The sequence below is a fragment of the Mobula hypostoma genome, chromosome 25, assembly GCF_963921235.1.
Source record: "Mobula hypostoma chromosome 25, sMobHyp1.1, whole genome shotgun sequence".
NCBI classification, from domain to species: Eukaryota; Metazoa; Chordata; class Chondrichthyes; order Myliobatiformes; family Myliobatidae; genus Mobula; species Mobula hypostoma.
Genome location: NC_086121.1, coordinates 2415160 through 2428864, shown reverse-complemented (window position 1 = coordinate 2428864; position 13705 = coordinate 2415160). Strand labels below are relative to the sequence as shown.

Below are 13705 nucleotides of genomic sequence, written 5' to 3'. Positions count from 1 at the left end.
AATAGAGGGATGTCTATTTAGAAAAAAAAAGTTGAAGAGGAACTTCTTTAGCCTGAGGTGGTGAATTTGTGGAATTCTTTGCTGCAGAGGCCAAGTTAATGGGTATATTTACAGTGAAGGTTGATAAGTTCTCGATTAGTCAGGGTGTCAAAGGTTACGGGGAGAAAGCAAGAGAATGGAGTTTAGAGGGATAATAAATCAGCCATGATGGAATGACAGGGCAGCCTTGATGGGCCGAATGGCCTAATTCTGTTCCTATATCTTATGTCTCATTTGGTGAGGGCGTGCTATGTGTGAGTGCGCGGCATAATGGTGACAACAAGTGCCAAGTGTAGGTATATAAAACAAATTTCACCACATACTCTTGGTGGCCACTTTATTAGGTACAGGATTGACCTAATGTACTGTGTGTACGTTCATGGTTTTCTGCTGTTGTAGCCCATCCTCTTCGAGGTTCGACATGTTGTGTATTCAGAGATGCTGTTTTGCACATCACTGTTGCAACGTGTGGTTATTTGAGTTACTGTCACCTTCCTGTCAGCTTGAACCAGTCTGGCCATTCTCCTCTGATCCCTCTCATTAACAAAGCGTTTTCACCCACAGAACTGCTGCTTGCTGGATGCTTTTGTTTTTCACGTCATTCTCTGTAAACTCTAGAGACTGTTGTGTGTGAAAGTCCCAGGATTTTTTGAAATACTCAAACCACTCCATCTGGTACCAACAATCATTCTGCAGTCAAAGTCAGTGAGATCACATTTCTTCCCCCATTCTGATGTTTAGTCTGAACAACAACTGAACCTCTTGACCATGTCTGCATGCTTTTATGCATTGAGTTGCTGCCACGTGATTGGCTGATTAGGTATTTGCATTAACGAGCAGGTAGGTGTACAGGTGTAGTGTGGCTACTGGCTGTAGGTGAGTGACAATAAACCGGATTGTGATTCTCGTTCTGACTTGCTAGTTTGAGGAAGTCAGTGGGGGAGGAAGAGGATGGCTTTGGAAGGAACGTCAGGACAGACTTTCAACCTTGCCTGGGTTCAGAGCTGCTGGAGTCGAGTGTCTGTTTTGAAAGGCATGGACGCTGGCTGAATATTTCAATGCTTTGATGGTCTGCGTGAGATTGTACATGGTCCTTTGGAAAAAGTGTAGAACAGGCTCACCAGAATGCTGCTTCGATTAGAGGGACTGGTACGCGGTGAAATGCATCATTTGCGTCAAATCAAATCAACAAGGATCGTGCTGGGCAATCCACAAGCGTCTGCACGCACCTCACCCACAACTTACTAACCCTAACCTGTACACATCTGGGGGGATCCAGAGCACCGGGGGGAACCCACACAGTCACAGGAAAAACGTGCAGACTCTTTCCAGACAGCGGTGGGAATCGAACCTGGGTCGCTGGCTCCAAAGGTGCATTGCACGAGCCATTTGGTGAGACTGAGCGGTACTTTAATTCAGTCAGATTCCAGAGAGAGAGAGAGAGCTAAAGGTTAACTTTCTTTGTCACATGTGCATCGAAACATATAGTGAAATGTGTCATTTGCATCAAATGAAATCACTGATTGGCATTCCACAAGTGTTGCCACGCTTCTGGCATCAGCCTTGCATGCCCACCTTCCTAACTGGACCCCCGACCCGTGTTGTACGTCTCTGGACAGTGGGATTAAACTGGAGCACTGGGAAGTAACCCATGCGGTCACAAGAGGAATGAACAAACTCCTTGCAGGCAATGGGGGAATGGGTGGGGAGAATTGAACCCCATTCCGTGATTGCTGACTCTGTACGGGGAACGGGGGGAATGGGGTTGGGGGGGGATTGAACCCCATTCAGTCATTGTTGGCTCTGTAAGACTTCATGCTCGCCATTTAACGAGATTGCGACTGGGTCAGTGGCATTCCAAGTCTTTGCTACCCTCGCCTTGTCCCGCTCCTGAATGACTTTCCTCCTCTTCCGGGAGGGCAGGGACCACTAGCTCAGTCCTCCTCCACCAGGGAGAACCTCCCTCCTGGATTCCGCTTGCCATGGGGTGGCTGGCTAATTGCAGAGGGTGGCTGCTAGTGTAATATACGGCCATGGCTTTGAGAACAAACTCCCAACTCTCCAGTGCAGGAATCACACAGACAGCCAAACAGAAAAAGCAGTGGATTTTGTTCTTTTAATATTTTTGTTTCCGACTACCCATCACAGTGGACAACTTGCAGATGAAGGGTCTCTGCCTGAAATGTCGACTGTTCATTCGTCTCCACTGATGCTGCCTGACCTGCTGAGCTCCTCCAGCATTTAGTGTGCGTTGCTCTGGATTTCCAGCATCTGCAGAATCTCTTGTGTTTAAAATTCAGGGCTTCCTGGATTGGAACTTCCATGTGCTTTACATCATTCTGATTATTATCCACTTCTTTTGTATAAGTGTGATGTTGGCGTGTGTCCAAAAATGAGCACATGTAGTCCTGGAGCCCTCCACTGCGGTTTGGCCTGTGGGAAACTGCTCAAAGTCTGATGCGATGTTCGGTCTGGGTTATCAGCCCCCGCCTGCCTACAAGGGGAGCCACAGTAGAACAGCAGTTAGCGCAACGCTTTTACAGATTGGGGCGTCGGAGGTCAGAGTTCAATTCTGGCGTCCTCGGTAAGTAAGTTTGTATGTTCTCCCTGTGACCACATGGGTTTCCTCCGGGTGCTCTGGTTTCCTCCCACAGTCTGAAAATGTATGTGTTAGTAGGGTAAATGGTCATTGAAAATTGTCCTGTGATTAGGCTGGGGTTAAATCGGTGGGTTGCTGGGTGGTGTGGCTCATTGGGCTGTGAGGGCTTGTTCCATGTTGTACCCTTAAATTTAAAAAAAACTCTCGGCGTCACCGGCGACGCCGAGTGTCTGAGAAACCTCTTTCACCACTGGATAGCTCTCTGACTTCAGCTGAAGGCGAGATTCCCCAGGGGCATGTTGGCACTGCCAGCACCTCCTGAGTCCTATATCCTGATCAGCAAGGAAGCACGGAGCAATGGAGGGTGAGGGGTGAGTAAGATGATAAGAGGCACAAGTTGTTTGGTTGTTAATACAAACAACACGTTTCACTGTAGATGTGATAAATAAATCTGAATGTGAGGATGGAGCAAGCAGCCAGCATCTTTCCCCAGCGTGGAAATGGAATGACTTTAAATGTGATGGAGGAAAGTATAGGGGGGATATTTTGTTAGACACAGAGTGGTGGGTGCATGGAACATGCTGCCAGGTATGATGGTGGAGGAAGATACATTAAGGACATTTAAGACTCTTAGATAGGCACGTGGATGAGAGGGTTAGGTTGATCTTGGAGTAGGTTAAAAGGCTGGCAGAACATTGTGGGCCAAAGGGCCTGTACTGTTTTTTTGTTCTCTGTGTTTCAGTGTGACTACAAATACAGTGTTTGCTTATGTACAGTGAAGACAAAACTTGTTTGGATTGTAAATTTGTTTTTTGCAATGCTGTGGTACATGGTTCTCTGACCAGCTCTGTGCAGTGCCCTCCCTTTATTCACTAGGAGTTATTTGCAGATTGAAAGGAACAATGTTTCTGAGAGGGAACGGTTTAAAACACTTCTCAGAAACACGAAAGCTCTGGGTGATATGCCTAAAGGTTATAACTGACAATAACAAAATCCTGTCACTGCAACATCTACACACTGGCCGCTGTAGGGTTGGGGAAGTTCAAAGGGCACTGTCTGAGAATAGAGGGGCGTCCCATTAGAACAGAGATGAGGAGGAATTTCTTCAGCCAGAGGGTGGTGAATCTGTGGAATTCATTGCCACAGTCAGCTGTGGAGGCCAAGTCACTGGGTGTATTTAAAGCAGAAGTCAGGGTGTCAAAGGTTATGGGGAGAAGGCAGGAGAATGGGGTGGAGAGAGAGAGACAATGAATCGACCATGATGGAATGGCAGAGCAGGCTTGATGGAGTGAGTGGTCTAACTCTTCTCCTATACCTTGTGGTCTTATGGTGGCTAATTGGGGATATAGATTAGACCGTTAGACAAGGGAGTAGAATGAGGCCAAGTGGCCTATCGAGCCAGCCCAGGTCCCTGTCTTCTGGGCCCAACACATGACCTACTCGCACTTGCTTATGACCGCTCGGGCAGCTGAGATGCAGCTCACTGGCCTCTGTGAGTTTGTTTAAACATCAGTTCCATTTCCCATACTCCACAGGACTGCTGCTGATTCTGTAGTAACATTGGAAATTGTTCCCTTGTTATTTTTGCGGGAATCCTCTCTGTAAGATACATTCAGAAAGAGTATTCGGATGGATCGTGTTTCCCTCTTCCTCTTTCAGCTCAAGTTGGATGCCCTGGAGACTGCCCCACCGTGCCCCCTTCCCTCCCTGGTGTTCTCTCCTGCAGTGTTCACTGTCTGCTACAATGTCTCTGGACCTATACTGACTGGAGTTTAGAAGAATGATGGGGAATCGCATAGAAACCTGTCAAATATTGAAAACCCTCGATAGAGTGGATGTGCAGAGGATGTTTCCTTTAGTGAGGGAGTCTGGGACCAGGAGGCACAGCCTCGGAATAGGGGGACGTCCCTTTAGAGCAGAGATGAGAAATTTGTTTAGCCAGAGGATGGTGAGTCTGTGGAATTCATTGTCACAGGCGGCTGTGGAGGCCAAGTCATTGGGTATATTCAAAGTGGAGGTTGATAGATTTTTGATTGGTCAGGTTGTCGAACATCGCAGGGAGAAGGCAGGAGAATGGGGTTGAAAAGGATAATAAATCAGTCATGATGGAACAGCGGAGCAGACTTGATGGGCCTAGTGCTGTAATTTGGCTCTTATGTCTTATGATCTGCTACCCTGTCCTGAGCTGTTGTCTCACTGAGGCACTGCTCCTGGGCAGGTGGCGGGAACCCACTGCACCTCTGCCATTCACAGCCTCCTCTTGCCTTGGCAATGCTGAAAGAGTGTGACTTGTTCCACTCCGGCTCTTTGAGTCCTCAGGAGGTAGGGGGACCAAGCCAGACAGAGTAGACTCTGACACTGTGTCGGAGGCTGTGTTGTGCACTCCCTTCTGTTACTGCTGGGTCTTAGGGTAGTCTTATTAAAACCCGAGTACTCAGTATCAAAAGAGGCCTCCACATCCCTCTGTGGCAATAAATTCCAGAGAATCACCATCCTCTGGCTAAAGAAATTCCTCATCTCTTCCTTCTGTTTTGAGGCTGTGTCCTCTGGTCCTAGACTCCCCCACTATTGGAAACATCGTCCACGCATCTGCTCTGTCAAGGCCCTTCAATATTTGAAAAGTTTCAATGAGATCTTCCCTCATTCTTTAAATTCCAGAAAGTACAGGCCCAGAGCCTGTACCTTTTCATTTTCAGTATCTTTCTTGTGAACCTCCTCTGGATTCTGTCCAATGCCAGCACATAATTTCTTAGATATGAGGCTCAAAACTGCTAATACAGCTTGAGGCATCAGAGTTTGGAGTTCAATTCAGACATCATCAGTAGGGTTGCTAACTTTCTCACTCCCAAGTAAGGGACAAAAGTAGCAGTCAAATACGGGACACTTGTGTTTACCCTGAGAAAGACTACCATGACCATGAAGCCTTGTGCGGGCACCTGTGTGCGCATGCGTGATCTGCACATACATGACGTGCGCATGTGTGTACGCGCCAATTTTTTTTTCTACAAATAGGTTTTGGCTTAATCTTCCCGATCTGTTAAGTGAAACTACACTGTACATACATTATTTCTACTTTATATAGGCTGTGTATTTATGATATCATTCCCGATTTTACTATATGTTAGTATTATTTTAGGTTTTATGTGTTATTTGGTATGATTTGGTAGGTTATTTTTTGGGTCTGGAAACGCTCAAAAATTTTTCCCATATAAATTAATGGTAATTACTTCTTCGGCTTATGAACTGTTTCATAGGAACGCTCTACCTTAGTGGGGGAAATACGGGACAAGGGCGGTCCTGTATGGGACAAACCAATTTAGCCCAATATACGGGATGTCCCGGCTAATACGGGACAGTTGGCAACCCTAATCATCAGTAAGGAGTTTGTTCCTTCCTTCCCACCAACCATGTTGGTTTCCCCCAGGTGCTCCGGTTTCTTCCCACGGTCCAAAGACATACTGGTTAGCAGGTTAATTGATCAAAGTAAATTGTCCTGTGATTAGGCTAGGGTTAAGTCGGTGGTTTACTGGCAGCACGGCTCATTGGGCTGAAAGGATCTGTTCCACTCCAAATAAATAAATAAACAAACAAGCAAAAACAAAAACTCTGCAGGTCAGGCAGCATCTGTGGAGAAGAATAAAGAGTCAATATTTAGGGCTGAGGACTTTCATCTTCTTAATTCCTCTCCGTAGATGCTGCCTGATCTGAGTTACTTCAGACATTTTGTGTGTGTGTGTGTGTTATTCAACAGTAAGAACTGCCACGTAAAGACTGGACGTGTTGAATTCGTGGTCTGGGTTTTTGCTTAGTTGCACTGACTAGATTTGGAGCGTTAACGCAGCTTTCCAATGCTGAGAGTGATGGTGCTACCATTGTTTCGTGGTTGTAAGGTTGCTGCATTACTGCAGACTGGCCACGGTGCGGAGGCTACACCTATCCTGCCAGTGCTTTTTTTTCTGTAAAATCTAAACTTTAAACTCTCCCACTGTCTGCCAGCTTACAGATGTATAAAATCAGATACTCTTAAAAGGGTTCTGCCTTTGTGGGGACCTGTTTGTTAAACACTTCCCAACTCGTGGAGTACTGAAGAGCCTTGTGTTGGAGCTCTGAGCTTTGCAAGCAGGACCCTTGCCCAACCTGAACCAGAGTTTCAGTCATAGTTTTATTGTGGTGTTGTCGAAATTCAGAATCAGGTTTATTATCACTGACATACAGTGCCTATAAAAAGTATTCACCCTCCCCCACCCTCCCACTTGGAAGTTTTCGTGTTTTATTGTTTTACAACATTGAATCACAGTGAATTTAATTTGGCTTTTTTGACACTGATCAACAGAAAAAGAATCTTTCATGTCAAAGGGAAAACAGCTCACTACAAAGTGATCTAAATTCATTACATTATTAAACACAAAATAATTGATCACATAATTACTCGCCCCTTTCAAGTCAGTATTTAGTAGATGCATCTTTGGCAGTGATTACAGCCTTGAGTCTGTGTGGATAGGTCTCTATCAGCTTTGCACATCTGGACACTGCAATTTTTCCCCATCCTTCTTTACGAAAGTCAAGTCAAGTCAAGTTTATTGTCATTTCGACCATAAGCTGCTGGTACAGTACACTAAAAACGAAACAATATTCCTCCAGGACGCTGGTGCTATGTGAAACAACACAAAACTACACTAGACAATGTGAGACAGCACAAGGCTACACTAGACTACGTAAAACAACGCAAAAACTGCACTAGACTACAGACCTGCAGAGGACTACATAAAGCACACAAAACGGTGCAGGGCAGTTCAATAAATAATAAACAAGACAATAGGCACAGTAGAGGACAAATTACAATATAATAATAAATGATGTAGATGTCAGTCTAGTCTCTGGGTATTGAGGAGTCTGATGGCTTGGGGGAAGAAACTGTTGCACAGTCTAGTCGTGAGAGCCCGAATGCTTCGGTACCTTTTGCCAGATGGCAGGAGGGAGAAGAGTTTGTATGAGGGGTGTGTGGGGTCCTTCACAATACTGTTTGCTTTGCAGGTGCAGCGTGTGGTGTAAATGTCTGTAATAGCGTGGAGAGAGACCCCGATGATCTTCTCAGCTGACCTCACTATACGCTGCAGGGTCTTGCGATCCGAGACGGTGCAATTCCTGAACCAGGCAGTGATGCAGCTGCTCAGGATGCTCTCAATACAACCTCTGTAGAATGTGGTGAGGATGGGGGGTGGGAGATGGACTTTTCTCAGCCTTCACAGAAAGTAGAGACACTGCTGGGCTTTCTTTGCTATGGAGCTGGTGTTGAGGGTCAGGTGAGATTCTCCGCCAGGTGAACACCAAGAAATTTGGTGCTCTTAACGATCTCTACGGAGGAGTCGTCGATGTTCAGCGGAGAGTGGTCGCTCCGTGCTCTCCTGATGTCAACAACCATCTCTTTTGTTTTGTTCACATTCAGAGACAGGTTGTTGGCTCTGCACCAGTCCATTAGCCGCTGCACCCCATCTCTGTATGCTGACTCATCGTTTTGCTGATGAGACCCACCACAGTCGTGTCATCGGCGAACTTAATGATGGGATTCGAGCTGTGTGTTGCAGCACAGTCGTGGGTCAGCAGAGTGAACAGCTGTGGACTGAGCACACAGCCCTGGGGGGCCCCTGTGCTCAGTGTGATGGTGTTGGAGATGCTGTTCCCAATTCAGACTGACTGAGGTCTCCCAGTCAGGAAGTCTGGGATCCAGTTGCAGAGGGAGGTGTTGAGGCCCAGCAGTTTCAGCTTTCCAGTGAGGTTCTGAGGAATGATTGTGTTGAATGTTGAACTGAAGTCTATGAACAACATTCAAATGTACGTGTCCTTTTTGTCCAGTTGGGTTAGGGTCAGGTGGAGGGTGATGGCAATGGCGTCGTCTGTTGAACGGTTGGGATGGTACGCGAACTGCAGGGGGTCCAGTGAGGGGGGCAGTAGAGTCTTGATGTGCCTCATGATGAGCCTCTCGAAACACTTCATGATGATGGATATGAGTGCAACGGGATGGTAATCATTGAGGCAGGACACTGAAGACTTCTTCGGCACGGGGACGACAGTGGCGGCCTTGAAGCACGTAGGAACAACGGCGCTGCTCAGGGAGATGTTGAAGATGTCAGTGAGAACATCTGCCAGCTGGTCTGCACATCCTCTGAGTGCTCTGCCAGGAATATTGTCTGGTCCAGCAGCCTTCCATGGGTTGACCCTGCGTAGAGTTTTCCTTACATCGGCCACGGGAAGACACAGCACCTGGTTATTGAGAGAAGGAGTGGTCTTCCTCGCCACCACATCATTTTCCACCTCGAAACGAGCGTAGAAGTTTTTCAGTGCATCTGGGAGGGAGGCAACACCAACACAGGCAGGTGGTGTTGTCTTGTAGTTGATGATGTCCTGAATGCCCTTCCACATGCGCCACGTGTCACTGCTGTCCTGAAAGTGGCTGTGAATTCGCTGGGCGTGTGCACGCTTTGCCACTCTGATGGCCCAGAACAGTTTGCTCAAGCTCTGTCAGATTGCATGGGGATTGTGAGTGAACAGCCCTTTTCAAGTTCAGCCACAAACTCTCAATTTTATTGAGTTCTGGACTCTGACTTGGCCACTCCAGGACATTAACTTTGTTGTTTTTAAGCCATTCCTGTATAGCTTTGGCTTTATGCTTGGGGTTATTGTCTTGCTGGAAAACAAATCTTCTCCCAAGTCACAGTTCTCTTGCAGACTGCATCAGGTTTTCCTCCAGGATTTCCCTGTATTTTGCTGCATTCATTTTGCCCTCTACCTTCACAAGCCCTCCAAGGCCTGCTACAGGAAAACATCCCCACAGCACGATGCAGCCACCACCATGCTTCACAGTAGCAATGGTGTGTTTTTGATGATGTGCGGTGTTTAATCTGATGGCCAAAACGTCCAATTTTGGTTTCATCAGACCATAGACCCTTTGTCCAGCTGACTTCAGAGTCTCCCACATGCCATCTGGGAAACTCTAGCCGAGCTTTTATCTGAGTTTTTTCAACAGTGGCTTTCTCTTTGCCACTCTCCCATAAAGCTGTGACTGGTGAAGCACCCGGACAACAGTTGTTGTATGTGCAGTCTCTCCCATCTCAGCCGATGAAGTTCGTAGCTCCCCCAGAGCTGTCATAGGTCTCTTGGTGACCACTTAACTAATTATGGGGCTTCTAAAACCAGTCGGCTGCCCCAGTGATGATTTAGTGTGTCATATAAAAGGGGGTAAATTATTTCGTGTTTTGTATTTGTAGTTAATTTAGATCACTTTGTAGAGATCTGTTTTGCCACGAAAGTCTTTTTCAGTGTCAAAAAAGCCAAATTAAATCAACTATGATTCAATGTTGTTAAACAGTAAAACATGAAAACTTCCAAGGAAGGTGAACACAATTTTATAGGCACTGTATGTTGTGAAATTTGTTGATTTGTGGCATCAGTATATTGCAATAAATAATAATTTAAGGACTATAAATTACAATAAAAATATATAAATTAAATTAAGTAATCAGTGCAAAAAGAGAGGTAATAAATTGTGAGGTAGTGTACAGGATTCAATGTCCATTCAGAAATCTGATGAGGGGAAATTGTATTTTTCACAATCAGAGTTAGGTTTATCATCACTGACATTGTGTTGTGAAAATTGTTTGTCTGTGGCAGCTGTTCAAAGATTCATTTATTATCAAAGCAGGTATCCATGTACAACTCTGAAATTTGTCTTCTCCAGATAGCCATAAAACAAGAAAGGACATGGGAGTCATTCAGAGAGAAACATCAGACCATCACCCCCGAACAAAAAAGAATGGCATCCCGATCATCAACCCCTAAAACCCCCTTTCCCTGCACAAGCAGAACTGGAACATAAACCCCCAAAAGACAATTCCTCCCCACACAAAAAACTAATAGAATATCAACCCTGAAACTCCCTCCCCTCGCACAACAAAACAGAAAAGGAACAGGTGATTTAAAAAAACACAAAATATAAAAACCATAAGTCTGAAAAAGTACGCAGTCTATTCAGGCAGTCGTCCAATCCATAACCACAGAACCACAATACCATCCTCCAATATCACCGACATTCATAGAAAGAGAAGGACACTGCACGAGTTCAATGCTATACATAAACAAATTATATAAATTACAAAAATAGTGCAAAAGAGGAATAGTGTTCAATGTCCATTCAGAAATCTGGTGGTGGAGGAGAAGAAGCTATTTCTGAAACTTTGAGTGTGTCTTCAGGCTCCAAGACCCCCTCCCTGATGGTGGCAATGAGAAGAGGGCATGGCCCAGATGGGTGGGTCCTTCATGTTGAATGCCGCCTTCTTGAGGCATTGCCTTTTGAAGATGTCCTCGATGCTGGGGAGGCCAGTGCCCATAATGGAGCTGGCTGAGTTTACAACTTTCTGCAGCTTTTTCTGACCCGGTGCAGTGGCCGCTCCATACGCCCTATACCAACTCCATGGAAGTGGTGGGAACTGCCTCAGGAATTCTCCTGGGAATCCCGGCAGCAGGCGGGCAGAGCGATGAGTGCAGGTCTGATCTGGCATATGTGGGTAAACGGGGCCTGTCTTCACCGAGACGGTGAGGTGGCGCCATGCATGACCTCGAAGAGGCTGGCCTTCTTGTGGGGGGGGGGGGTGGGAGGGAGGTGGAAGATTTGGGCTGTCCACAGCTTGGGATGGACTCCTGGGTTAAGGTGTTGCCCACAGTGAGGCTGGCTGTCTACTGTTAGGACAGGAGGCTGGAGGAATGATTTACTGACTGAACCAGAGGTGACGATAGCATAAATCTCTTCACCGAGCAGCGTTGCTGTGGCGACAGTAACCAATTAGAATTGCTTCCATTATTATGCTGACCCCATAAGCTCGTGTTACGAGGTCTGCCAGTGACACTTGTCTGCACAGTGAAGCTGTTTGTAGCAACTGTCAGATCCTGAGGTTATCCCCACTGAGATCCCTGTGTCCGTGGGCTGGGCTCGTCCTTGTAGGTCCTGTAGTTGCTGCCAACTTTACATCTGCACCCGATGGGCAGAACCCATTATTGTGAGTGCCGTCAATGTTGCTTGTGGAGGGTTGCTCTTCGCAGCTTGACGACACTGTGGGACTCGTCAGAAAAAACGTTTCCCTGCTGGCTTCACAGCCTTGAAGGTTCACCAACAACCTTCCGAACAAAGTTGCACACAAAGAGTCTGGCCTCCAGTGGACGCCAGTACTCTGCTGTTCCCCGGGATGACTCTGCTGGAAACCTGCCGTGTTTTACGGGAGGGGAATCCCATTAACTTTCACAAAAGGACCAGTGTCAATGTTGTATGCCACCAGATGAAGGGGCGTCAGTTGTCTCTGCTGTCTCTGGCTGGAGGAATTCCTGTGGTTTCCATGGAGATGCTGAGGTTTGGTTTGGGTGGCTGGCTCGCTCTTTTCAGAGGGGGACAAGCTTCTGTGATGGTCAAAGTCAAAGGAAATTTATTCTCACTGTATATAGTTTAGATTCATTTTCTTGTGGGCATTTACAGTAAATACAAATAAACAACTCAAAAGCAGGTATAATAATAATAATGAATGAATAAATAAATAAACAATAAATATTGAAAACATCAGATGAAGTGTACTTGAAAGTGGGTCGATAGGTAATGGGAACAGTTCAGTGATGGGGTGAGTGAAGTTTAATGACATTATCCCCTTTGGTTTGGGAGCTTGCTGGTTGAGGGGTAATAACTGTTCCTGAATCTGTTGGTGTGGGACCTGAGGCTCCTGTACCTTCTTCCTAATGGCAGCTGCAAGAACAGAGCTTGGCCTGGGTGGTGGGGATCTCTGATGATGGATGCTGCTTTCCTGCGACAGCTTTTCATTGTAGATGTGCTCAATGGTGGGGAAGGCTTTACCCGTGAAGAACTAGGCCGTATCCACTACTTTTTGTAAATTTTCCATTCAAGGTGTTTCCATAACAGACAGTGATGCAGCCAGTCAATATACTCTCCACCACACTTCCATGGAAGTTTGTCAAAGTTCCAGATGACATGCCAATTTTTCACAGCCTTCTATGGAAGTAGAGGTGCTGCCATGCTTTCTATTTAATGGCACTTGTGTGCTGGACCCAGCAGAGATCCTCCGAAGTGAAAACGCCAAAGAATTTAAAGTTGTTGATGAGTGTTTCATGTTTCTGAGCTGTCACCGTGCCTGCAGGTGTAATCTGATCATTTGAGTTGAGAAGGATGTTCTCCATAGGGGTTGTCTATTGGTGACTCATCAGGTGGTCCTAGGAGTTGTCTATTGGTGGTCCTCAGGTGGCCGTAGGGGTTGTCTATTGCTGACCCCACAGGTGTCTGTAGGGGTTGTCTATTGGTGGTCCTCAGGTGGCCGTAGGGGTTGTCTATTGGTGGGTCCTCAGGTGTCCGTAGAGGCCGATCCAGGATCCACATATTCTGCTGCAGTGTGGGCAAGAAAAGTGGTAGCTGTGTCCATGCAAAGTGTGATTTCAACAGTCTGCAATCCCATAGAACTATGTCTGCTGAAATAATGGAGAACTAGTGGCCACAAATGCTGGTATCAGTTGCAACAATTTGCTGGGTGAACTGGGCGGGCCAGGCAGCATCTGCTGGGTGAACTGGGCAGGGCAGGCAGCATCTGCTGGGTGAATTGGGCGGACCAGGCAGCATCTGCTGGGTGAACTGGGTGGGCCGGGCGACATCCAATGTATCCTTGTATCCAATCCTGATTTACTATATGTCAAAGAGGTATAAATCGGGTGGACAACCAAAGAGTTTTCCTCAAGGCGGAAATGTCTAATACAAGAGGTCATAATTTGAAGGTGATTGGATGAAAGAATAGTGGGAGGGGAAATGTTAGAGGTAATTTTTTACAGTGTGGTGGAACACTCTGCCAGGGGTGGTGGTAGAGCCCGATACATTAGGGACATTTAAGAGACTCTTAGATAGACACATGAATGATAGAAAAATGGAGGGCTATATGGGAGGGGAAGGTTAGATTGATCTTGGAGTAGGTCAAAAGGCTGAGACAACTTCATGTGCTGAAGGGTCTGTTCTGTGCTGTAGTTTTCTAT

At 46.4% G+C, this 13705-nt stretch overlaps 1 protein-coding gene across 11 annotated transcripts in view; it reads left to right on the top strand.

Annotated features, from left to right (window-relative positions):
• Window positions 1-13705, top strand: part of LOC134337922 (polyhomeotic-like protein 2) — a 308667-nt gene that overhangs the window by 91415 nt on the left and 203547 nt on the right. The gene's annotated exons all lie outside the window — the stretch shown is intronic.